Here is an 11,952-nt window from a genome sequence, read left to right on the forward strand (position 1 = left end):
CTACAGATTGGGATGATTTCCTAGGATCATGGAATCACAGAGACCTTTCAGTTGGAAGGGACCTTTAAAGGTCTTTTAGCCCAATAATCCCTGCAGTGACTGGGGGTGTCTACAGCTAGATCAGGTTGCTTGGAGCCTGGTTCAGTCTGACGTTTCACTTCAAAATAAGTGTATCCTGTGATGTTTTCCAGTTGCCTTCCCTCCTTCCAAGAGGTTTTTGATGCAAAGTCAACCTACTCACCAGCAGCTGCCAGGAGTTTAGTTCAATAACAAATCTTGCTGCCACAGCTCTGCCCATGTTGGTACAAGCTTCAATCATCTCAGTTCTTTCCTAGCAGGTAGCGCAGATCAGAAATGCCAGGGCTTGCTGCTTTGGCCAGCCGAAGGCTGTAGCTCTCTGCCAACCTGACAGAATAGAGGTGAATGTGCTGTTTGTCTCAATCCTGTCTCTCCTACAGAGAAATTTCAGGGCATTTTGTTAGTGAGGATCTCACTCATGGCAAATTGCAGTGATTCCTCCCCAGGGGATGGGGCAGAAGGTTTGCAAAGGGCTGTGCAAACCTCAGGGCAAGATGCATCTGAGGGCAACTCTGTGGGAAGCCACAGATGAAATTATTCCCATGCACCATGTCCATATTGCCGAGCTAAGTGTTGTACTGACAGATGTCTTTAATTCTGTCATGCTCTTATGTAAATAGTAGTGGTTTGGAGTTTTATACCTCCAGGTCTTGCTCTTGCTGTTTAATGTCAGAGCCACACTACCAATGTTTGCTCGGCTCATTGGGATGAAGCAGAACCATGTGGCTGGGGCTTGATGCTTATTTGTTGGGCTAAAGTCAGTGATCCATGGGTGGGAAGATCTTTAGAGAGATCCCAAGCACCTTTAGACCACGGTGGTGAGTCTGCATCAACTACAGCCAGATTGGATCCTTCTGGTAGCACTTGTAACTGTACAAAGAAGGAATAGTTGGGAGAGCCGTAAAACTGTGAGCACAGAGGGGAAGGAATATCACCAGCAAAGAAGGTATGGAGCAGGTTCAGGGGCATATGAAACACCATTATGGTGAGGAAATAGGTTTGTTTGTCTGCCAGTAAATGGTGTTTTGGAATCAGTAGATAAAACATTGGCTGTTGTTAGAATGTTAATTCAAACAGCTTGAAATTAGTGCCAGCGGAAGTGATTTGAGTGTGGAGGGAGATCCTGTTAGAGAAAAAAACAACCTCAGGAGGGCAAAGAAGAGGCAAAATGCATCGTTATTATTATCAGAGAAGTGGAAGGCCTTGCAGCTGGGGAGTTCTGTCATACGCAGGAGCAGCAGCCGGCCAGTTCACAGGCAGAAACAAGGATGAGATGGTGAGATGGCTCCAGTGGTGATCTAAGAACAAGAAGTGCTAATGAAGGCTTTGTTTTTAAAAGGAACTTTGTTTTCTCTTCGTTAGTGAGAACTTCCTGCAGCAAAAACAAGTGGCACTGCTTTTTTTTTTTTTTTCTTTTTTTTTCTTCTTTCTTTTCTCCATTTTTTTTCTTTTTCCTTGTTCCTTTTTTCCTTTCAGACTTATTTTTTTCTCCAGAAAGTGGTGTCTGAATTCTTCTGCTCTTTGAGAACGAGCGGATTAAATAACATGTTCTGCAGACTCCCGTTCTGAGGGGCAGATCACAAGGGCTGCCCAAGGGCTGCAGTTTTGTCCAGAAGAATCATAAACTGAAACCACCTCATTCCCACCTTCTTTATTCCCACCCATACAGACTTCTCCTTTCCCCTCCCCTCCTCTTTCCCTTTTCCCTTTTCCCTTTTTCCTTTTTCCTTTTCCTTTTCCTTTTCCTTTTCCTTTTCCTTTCTTCTCCTCTCCTCTCCTCTCCTCTCCTCTCCTCTCCTCTCCTCTCCTCTCCTCTCCTCTCCTCTCCTCTCCTCTCCTCTCCTCTCCTCTCCTCTCCTCTCCTCTCCTCTCCTCTCCTCTCCTCTCCTCTCCTCTCCTCTCCTCTCCTCTCCTCTCCTCTCCTCTCCTCTCCTCTCCTCTCCTCTCCTCTCCTCTCCTCTCCTCTCTTTTTTCTTATTTTCTTTTCCCTTTCTATTTTCCTGTTTTTCCTTTTGCATTCAGTTTCTGGGCTCCCTTTTAGCAGCAGAACTACACATCCTGCCTTCACATGTTCGGCTCTGCTGTTTTGTTTCGCTGCTGGGACTGCGACTTGCAGCAGCATCTCTGAATTGAAATGTGAGCATGCATTAATCCAAGCAATGAAATGTAAATGAGGTTTGTTTTACAGACAGCTGCAAGAGCTACATGAAGGCTTTTTATATTTTCCGCTGTGTCAGGATGCCTGTATCTTGTTCCTGCCCTCACCTCCTGCTGACCATGGCTGAACAAAGTTGAGAAGATGTGAAGGGATGGGGAGATACATCACTTAGCCAGATCTGTGCTGATTAATGAAGTGCTACATAGCTCCACTTTGACACCGTCTGCTCAGATATCAGTTTTACATGGGGGAAAAGATAGGAAAGTCATTCCAACAGGCCTTTTCTTTTTTTCTTTTCAGATAAAGAGCTGCAGTTGCTGCTTTTTCAAGCAGTACTCATTTATGCTGGTAACTGTGGGGTTCATACATGCCTTCTGATTCACCCTCTTCCTCGAGGAAACTGGGGTTCTTCATCTACTTCCCTCCGTATCTCCTATACTGGAATTTCTTTGCATTTCTCCATGGGGAGGGATTACAGATTTGGAGCAGCCTCCAGCCCCCATCCTATTCCAGGCAGGACCATGGCTGGGCTTGATACACAGGGGCTGTTTGTTCAGTTCCAGCACTGGGCAAATCTGAACAGCTTACTGAGGCACTGCTCTCACCCCCTGACTGCAAAGGGATGTCAGTATATTAGAAGAATGTGCTTTCCTTTCACTCTTGAGGGTGAGAAATGGTTTGTGTGACCTTCTCAGCTTCTGCTTTTCACTTTCTCATTGTAAGCAGCCATGCTGATAACCCGACACGCTCTCAGTCATCAAGTTTCCTGTGCATAACTAAAGCTCTTCATAGCTTAGAACACTGGAGGGAAAATTCCCTCCCTTCTGCCCAGCCATGGCTAATACTTTCTCTTGGGATTTCTGTTAGCCATTGGACATCAACAATCTGTCAAGAAATCAGAGCCTGAATCCTTCTGAGATAATGCTGAGAGGGATCACCTGTTTGAAAAATACTTTCTGCCTAACTTCATCTTCCCGCACGCACAAGTGAGCCTGCTGAGTAAGCTCAAGTATCTCAGACCTTTGTCACCACTTAGAAGGGCACATAGGATGTTAAGTCAATCTTCTTCTACAGAGAAGCATCCCCCATTTCACAGTGGAAAATTCCCCTGGGTGCTGAGTTATAATGAGGTTGGTCACTCACCCATGTCTCTGTTATAGTACTGTAAAACCATAGAATCAGAATCATAGAATCAGAATGATAGAATGGCTTGGGTTGGAAAAGGCCTTAAAGACCATCTAGTTCTAACCTCCATGCTGTAGGCAGGGTTGCCCCCAATTAGATCAGACTGCCCAGCACCCCATCCAACCTGTCCTTCACCACCTCCAGGGATAGGGCATCCACAGCAAACCCTTGTTGCAAATCCAGGATAGGCTTCATTTGTGTGACTGTGGGTTCCCACTATAAACTATTGGTGATACTTTGAGGACAACAGTTCCAAGTCATGCCTCATCTTCCTCATCTCTGGACAGTTTGTGGGTCATGCGGAAAGGAGCTTCCTTCCCTCAAGTAGATGTGCGTGGGCAGTGTTTATCTCTATGAAAGAAGAGAAATAATTTCCCCTTTTGCTTTCCAGGAAAATAAATTAGTCTCTTCCATTCCTGTTTCAGACGTGGGGGCTCAGCCCAAATCCTGGAGTAGCTGGGAAAGTCCTACCAGGCACTAGAGTAACTCTGGGACACCCCCTATGAACATGACTAATACCTTCTGCCCAGCAAGCAACTTGCAACCATACGTTTCCCCCAACTCTGAGCAAGAAACCACTTAACACAGATGCAGTAGTTTCCCTTTCTCATATTTCAGCCCCTGCAGAGCTGTGTGGGTTCCCTCCTTTCTGCTCTTCTGTGGGGCTTTGAACTTCAAATCTCAGCATCTTCTCAACCGCACTTCCATCATACATGAGCTGATCCCTGTCCTGGGGAGCCATAATCATCATGGGATGCACAGACCACAAACCCAGGAGGTGTCCAGCAAGTGCTAATGTCGAGGAACTGCCACCTCTTGCAACCTCTCCAGAACTGAATGCTGAATATTGGTAGGCATGCATGAGTTTGGTCACGCTTAAGTGTTACACAGTGTGTCCTACAGCGTTATGTTGCTCATCATCCAATTTGAGTCATGCATAATTGAGGCATTACAGGTTTTACATGCTATCTTGCCTGGGCATCCAAGCTGTGAGCTTACCTTTGTTTATCACCATTCTCATTGTTCAATAGGTTCACCTAAGGGGGAGAAAACGTGTGGGTCTAAACATAATTCCTGAGCTCTCCCTGTACACTGGAGGCAATCTTTCCCTCCCAATGGCTGGGTCTTTGGCACATGATCTTCATTCATACCATCTATTCCTTTCTTCTCTACAAGCTCCTTTTTGAAGGCCTTGCCTGTGGCTTCTGCATCACTCATATTGCTGCTATGTTTCATCAGAATATCGGAGTACAAACACTTTCCCATCTTCTTCCTCACTAGTTCTCCCAAAAATACATCTGCCTTCCTCTCCCACGCATGCCCTCCCTCAACCTTTGTTGTTCACTTTTCTTATCACCGCTTTTCATTTAAATGGCTTTTAGTTGATACAAGCACTCAGGAAGGGTTTAGAAATGAAAGTGGTGCAGTTAAACTTCTCTTCAAAAAACACAGCAGGATCCCAAATCTGCCTGTGCTGGCCCATGACAAAGAGGAGTCACCATGTTCTGCTTATCACATAGATCTGAAAGCCTCACTCTGTGGGACTTCAGTCCCTGGGCACAGCCTGCCTTGTGATGGACAGGGAACTGCTGAGTTCAGTGCTTTTCTCTTGGTCTGTTTCTCCCTTTTCATGATGTATTTTGACTACAGGTGTTGCCACTTCCAGAGTTCCTGAAGTAGGTGACTTGGCTGACAGCTGCCTTAAAATAGCCAGCCCCCTTTCGTTGGATCCTATTTATTTTCCTCTTGTATCCCAGCAAATATCTCTATTAGATACCTCTACTACCTTCAGTTGCAGGCGCATCTTTTGTTAGGTGACCTAGTGAAATCATTATGGCATCTGAATTGATGATTGAAGGAAGACTTTAATGGAATGCGTCTACGCGTTTTGCTCACCCTCTGTGATCTTGAGTCTTTTGTGTTCAAGGAAGAGAGAAGGAAGGGCGACCCAAGGAACTAGTGTCTCTGGTAGATCCAGATGCTTAAAAGACTGAATAAAAAGAAAGAAGAAGGGACAGCTGACCCAGAGTTGTCCTTTGTTCCTTCCACAAGTGGCTCAGGAACAGCAAGAAATGTCTTCATCACTGCTGTTGTGAGGGACGCAACTGAGCTGAAGGACCTGGGGGAGGACTGTCATGGTTTGACAAGGACGTATCACCATTTCCCTCTGCTGAAGACCAAATCTACAGGGTTGTGATGGCAACATAAATGACGCTGGGGTGGCCTCAAAGGTCAGCCCATATATTTCCCAACTAAAACCCAGAAGCAATTATGCTTATGGTTTACCTGAAAGATGTCTCATAATAGAGACCTTGTTACCTCCTGAGGGAGCCTGTTCTAATACTCTTTACAGTGAGAGAAACCTCCCTATCCATTGTACTGCCCTTACCAGATTGTTGTTGGCTGTGGGTGTGGGATGGGTTTGACATTGCAGGATGCAATGCAACACCTATCCTAATGCACTGCACCACCCTCCTGGCTCTCAGACAATGTCAAGGGAGGCAAGATCCAAAGTCTTTGTGAGGAGAAGAGATGTGAAGTTTCCTGTATCTCCTTTACTCACAAGGCCTGTCACCAAGTCTCAAGGAAATCAGACTGAATAGAGAAAATGTGGTCTTAACAAACACCTATATCCCTCTACAGATGCTTTTAGACAGTTGGTCTCAGAAGTTGTTCTGGAGTGAAATGAAGTTTGTTCTAGTCTATAATTTCCAGGATTCATCTTGCCCTTCCAATCCTTTCTTAAAAGATCATGTCTTTTTCCTTTTCTTTACCTGAGAGCATCTTCCCATGCTGCTCAAGCTCCTCGACATAACATGTAGTGTTATTTTTAAACATCCCAGAAAATTCCCTGGGACTCAAGCAAACTGAAGGCACCTCCTGCTTCTGGGTTCTTTCAGCTTTATGGTGTCACCCATCAGTAACCTCCCCTCTGTGCTTTGCAGCAGGTTAAAGTTTCTCTGGGTCATATTATGACGGTCAATGCACGTAAGAAGGGATTTTCCATTGCCCCAGATCTATTTAGTTGCATGATTTGGGCATTCTGATTTAGCCTCAGTATACTCCGTGTATTCTCTGAGGCTCATATTTTCGAAGCTGACCTAGTTTCTACTTTCTGTGTGCCACCTCCTGAGGCTGAGGTCAATGAAGAATTTGAGATTTGCCCTGCCTATAATGATTCTTCTTTACTTCAGTTTGGTGCGCTCTGTTCTTGTGATCTCTCGTTATCATTTACTTAAAACTGAGAAAGAAGTTAAGCATACATGCTTAACTTGTGCTCAGCTACAAGCAACTGCAAATTTGAGTTGCAAAGCTCTTCCAAAGAATACACTTCTTAAAGAATAATGATTATTAATAAATTAGTAATAAAGAGAAAGAGCAGTGCTTGGGACCTAAAAGAAAGAGGGAATATGTATATTTTTCCCGTTTCCTGTCTCATATAAAATATATTTTCAATGGTGAAATATATTTCAAGTGGTGACACACTAGAACAGGTTGCCCAAGGAGGCTGTGGATGCCCCATCCCTGGAGGCATTCAAGGCCAGGCTGGATATGGTTCTGGTGGTCGGCAACCCTGCACATAGCAGGGGGGTTGAAACTGGATGATCATTGCGGTCCTTCTCAACCCAGGCCATTCTATAATTCTCTGAGATACTTCCAACTATATCACTGTGGAGTTGTCTGGAATTACAGCTTGTGGCACAGGAAAGATGACGAACTCCCCTTTTATTAAGGTTGGAAAAGACCTCTAAAATCTACCAGCCCAAGTGTCAACTCATCCCCATGATGCCCACTAACCACATCCCTCAGTGCCACATCTCCATGTTTCTTGAACACTTCCAAGGACGGTGGCTCCTCCACCTCCCTGAGCAGCCTATGCCAGTACTTGACCAGCCTTTCAGAGAAGAAGTTTTTCCTTCTATCCAACCTGTTGGTGCACCGAGCATTAAATCAACCTTTCAGCAACTGTCACAGCAGGGGTATTTAGGGTTTACATTAGGAAAAAATCCCAGCAGTAAGAGCAGCCAGTGCAGTTAGGTCATGCTGGTAGGCATACAATGGAGCAAAGTAAAATCTACACTAAGTAAATTGTTATGAGGAGATGGGCCAGGCAGCTGCCAGGAATGGCATACTGTATGCTGAATGTTTATGAAGGCTGGTGATGGGCTAAGAGTCCTTTCCAGGTCCATCTGCTATGCTCTTTGGTTCACTCAGAAGCTCTCAATGCTTTGTGTTGGTCATATCCAGGTAGGGAGGAGAAGGCAGAGGATTTAGGAGTCTGCAACCATAAACAGGCTGCTCTTCAGAACAATGGAGTCAAATCAAAGAAGAACCAGGTCTGATATTTCTCATAAAGCATTTCCCCTGTTTGCAATTCAGCAAACACCATAGTGTTTTGCCAGCAAAACCTCAGTTACAGTTCAGCTCTCACCGACTTCTCTAGTTCATTTCAAAGAACTTTTCAGCTTTGGTAAGGTTTCAAACTGCAGAGTTTGCTGGTCCCCAGCTTGAAACCAAGGTGCTGCGGTGTTGGTAACTGCTGTGTACAGGGAAGTGCTACACCACTTCCTACATGCGATAGAACAGATCTAGCACACACTGCAAACAGCCCACTTCCTGCACCGGGGCTGCTGACACCGATCAGGACAGCTTTCCCTTCTCCTAAAAGGATGACCAGAAAACCTCCCAGTCTTGCTTTCCCTCTTATAATGCAGGGTAGAGAAACCACACTTCCTGAGGAAAGCCCCTTCTGCGGTGCAGTATCTGAGCATCATGCAGAACATGCATAGGGAAGGATGTCCTCCTCCGTGCTGACATCCTCAGAGTGCCCTGGATGGAATGGAGTGAAATGCACTGTTAAAAAATAGTCACTTTTTTTTTTTAATGTAAAATCCAATTGCCCAGTGTTTGGTTGGTGATACAGATGGTTGATGGTCTAGAAGCTTTCTAGATGGGATGGTGGGATGGCTGGGCTTCTAGGATGGCTTTGGTTAAAATCATTGGATATCCCAAGTTGGAAGGAAACCATAAGGATCATTGAGTCCAACTTCTGGTCATTGAGTCCAACTCTTGGACTGTTCAACAACATTGTCAAGAAACAAGGAAGCCTGGAGTCTGTGTGTGTATTTCCTTGAGCATCACTCGGCAGGAGGCAGATAAGGTAACCTCCATATTGCTTTTCCTTCCAATTTTATCAATAGTGATATCTAGCCTTATTGCCATAATGAAACCTAAAACACTAATTGCAGTGTTTGTAGCTTTCATGGAAAATATTCTTCTACCTGGAGGTTAATGTGTAATTGATGGAGAAAGCAGAAAGCTATCAGTTTTTACCTGCCATTCGTAAATGTTCTTATCTCTGGGGACAAATTGTTCCTGCAGGCCAGTTTGTTTGGATGACCGAGAATAAATAACATGTAGCCTTTTAAAGGCTACCTAGATGAGCTGCCTGAATGGATGCTGGATGACAGTGTAATTCAGAGCATGGAGGAGCAGATTGAGAGTAAATAATATCATTAAGTCCATTCTTCTATTAGCTCTTCTGAATGTTAGAGTGGTTTCCAAGAGCAAAATAAAAGTTCAACGTAGAGCATGACACACGGATAAAGAGTCTTGTATGAACATAAGACTTCATGTTATATGCACTGACAAATAATATCCAAATAGCTGTAGGGCACCAGTGATGTGCAGCAGAGATCAACTCTGAAATGGAATAAATCAGGCTGAGCAGTTGCTCTAGGTTACAATAAAGAGGGGTGTTACCTGTTTTAATCCTTGGTAGAATTATGTTTTGAAAGATTTGCCTCAAACAAATGCGTGGATTTTGATGACAAGTTTGTGCTACTACCCACATGTTTTCCCAGTAATGCATCCATCAGTGTCCGTGGGGAAGATTTAGGAGTCAGTATAAAAATGATACAGAAAGAACAAGTCACATTCGATGTTGTATTTCCTGTGGCAAACCTCCCAGGATGCACTTTAGGGGCTGATGGTAACAGCTCTGCATTTATCAGAAATCCACCTTACCACCAAGAAAACCAAACTATATCAGGCAGTGCATTTTGCGATGATTCCTGTGATTTGGGTCTGCCACTGTCTTAAAAACAAGAATGAAGCTATCTAAGATGAGCTCTAAACTTGATGTTAGTTCTGATTGTTCCAGATTTACCTTTGTTTTCCTGTATTTTGGTCTTGTTCTCAGTAAGACTTCCTCATAATGTCCTTACTCAAGTCCATTCGAGATAGGACTTGACATGCTGACTGCTTCCATCCTACCTCATTTGGGTGCTATAGCACTCTGTGTTCATGAATAATTTTATAATACAGACTTCCTTGCAAACAGATACAGAGTTGATGAATAAATAAATGAATAAAAAGAGGAGGGGAAAAAGGAGATGTAGTTGATAAATTCAACATCAGTATCTTCTTTCATTGCTCCTGTGGGGTCAGCATCCATACTCTGAAACTACACTTCATGTCTTGCAAAGCCAAGGCAAGAAGAAGAATGATTATCATGGGAAGTCTGAGATTGGAAGGGAGCTCTGAACAGTCCAAAATTCTACTCACAGCAAGTCTGACATCGGTGTTAGATCAAGATGCTCCAAGCCATTTCCATCACAGACTTCACAGTGTCTGCAAGTGCTGACATTGTTCAATTCAAGCCCATCGTTTTGCCTCCAATACCTCCTGTGTGAGCCTGAGGAAGTTCTGACTTAGGGTTTATCAATCCCAGAAGCTGGTGGTGACATTTATTCCTCCTTTGCCCAGATGCAATACTCTGTATTCAATCTGGTGAACCCATGTTTTCTACTGTGGTGACCCTGAGATCCAAGGAGGGCAACAAGGTATGGTTCAACTCCAAAGGCTAAAGATGTAGAAATACCTAAAACAATACCCACAAGTTTAGTACCCTCAAGTTGAGATGTTGGAATAGGCTACCCAGGGAAGTGATAAAGTCACCGTGCCTTTGAAGAAAAGGGCAGATGTGGCACTGAGGGACATGGTTAGTGGGCATGGTGGGAATGGGTTGATGGTTGGATTGGATGATCTTAGTAGTCATTCCACAGACCTGTCAGCCTTCAGTGTTCCCATTCCTCTCTCCTACTTGCAAAGATGGGTGCTGCCCATGTGTAACACTTTCAAGGCTGTGTCAATGCAGAAACCCACAAAACAAAGGAAATGCTGAGTTTATCTTACCGCAGTTTGTGACTCACCATATCTTGTTGACATACTCTTGGAAATACCCATTTCAAATTTCCCCGCTTGCCTATTATGGACACGGGTTCGTATTTATAGTAAACTTGTTCTGTGCATGCATAAAATGAAAATAGATATTGAATTCTACATCCATGGAGCTGAAACACAGGGTTTTCTTATGCATCATTTTGGCAGTGACCACATCCAGAGAGGTGGTAGCTCAAGCAGATACCCAGGACAAGAAGGGAACATTGCTTGTAGTCTTGGGATCTGCTCATCCCACTGAGGCCATTGATTTGGTTTGAAAGGGGAGTGTTAAAAGCAAGGCTACATCACAGGGGCAAATTCAGCCACAAGCATTAGCTGGCTCTTGACTCACTCTTCTCGTGCCCATCAGCTGGCCTAACTCAGAGCAGCAGCACGAGTCACTTGCACAAACAGCTCCTGACTTCACTTCCCAAGCACCTCAAATTTGCATCCAGCCCATAGCTAGACAGTCATGAGCCCATCTGCATGCTGGGTGATTTTTTGGTGCTAACAGCAATTTTGGACTCAAATCACCTGCAGAGCATTACTCTAAACTCAGCTAACCATGCCAAGAGATAAGAAAAATAAATCTCTACAGGCTTTTCAAGTGGTTAGATCTAGGAAGATGAAGACTGAACAGCATAGAATTGTGAATCAGTATGGTTAGAAAGACCACTAAGATCATCTAGTCCAACCATCAGCCCACCCCCACCAAGCCCACTAAGCACGTCCCTCAGTGCCACATCTCCCTGAACTCCCCCAGGGATGGCAACTCCTCCACCTCCCTTGGCAACCTGTTCCAGTGCTTGACCACTCTTTCTGAGAAGAACGTTTTCCTAATATCCAACCTGAAGTCACATGGCATGCATCCTTCCCTCTTATTCCTCGCTACACAGATTATTTTCCTGCTTTGTTCTCAAGTCACATCCTTAGACTCATAGAATCATAGAATTACCCAGGTTGGAAAAGACCTTGAAGATCACCAAGTCCAACAGCAGCCTAACCAGTGCCCTAACTCAAAAAACCCTACACTAAATCATATCCCTGAGTAATATCCCTGTGTATCCCACATATCCTTGTGACTGATGACACAGGAAAGATGCTGTGAGTGCAACAGGTTCTCCTGGAGTGTCGCAAACTTTCCCATTTCCTGGTTCCTCTGAAATTCCTGTTGTATTGACATGCCTATGTCATAAGAATTAACAAGGAGGGGCTCTTTGCATCGAGGTCTGTCCATAAGGAAGCAACTTTGGCAAGGGGTAACTTTTGTATTTTTTATTATGCTTTGGCAAATTAAATAATATAAA

Source organism: Coturnix japonica, chromosome 1, assembly GCF_054131305.1.
Source record: "Coturnix japonica strain WE chromosome 1, WE-NBRP24, whole genome shotgun sequence".
NCBI lineage: Eukaryota > Metazoa > Chordata > Aves > Galliformes > Phasianidae > Coturnix > Coturnix japonica.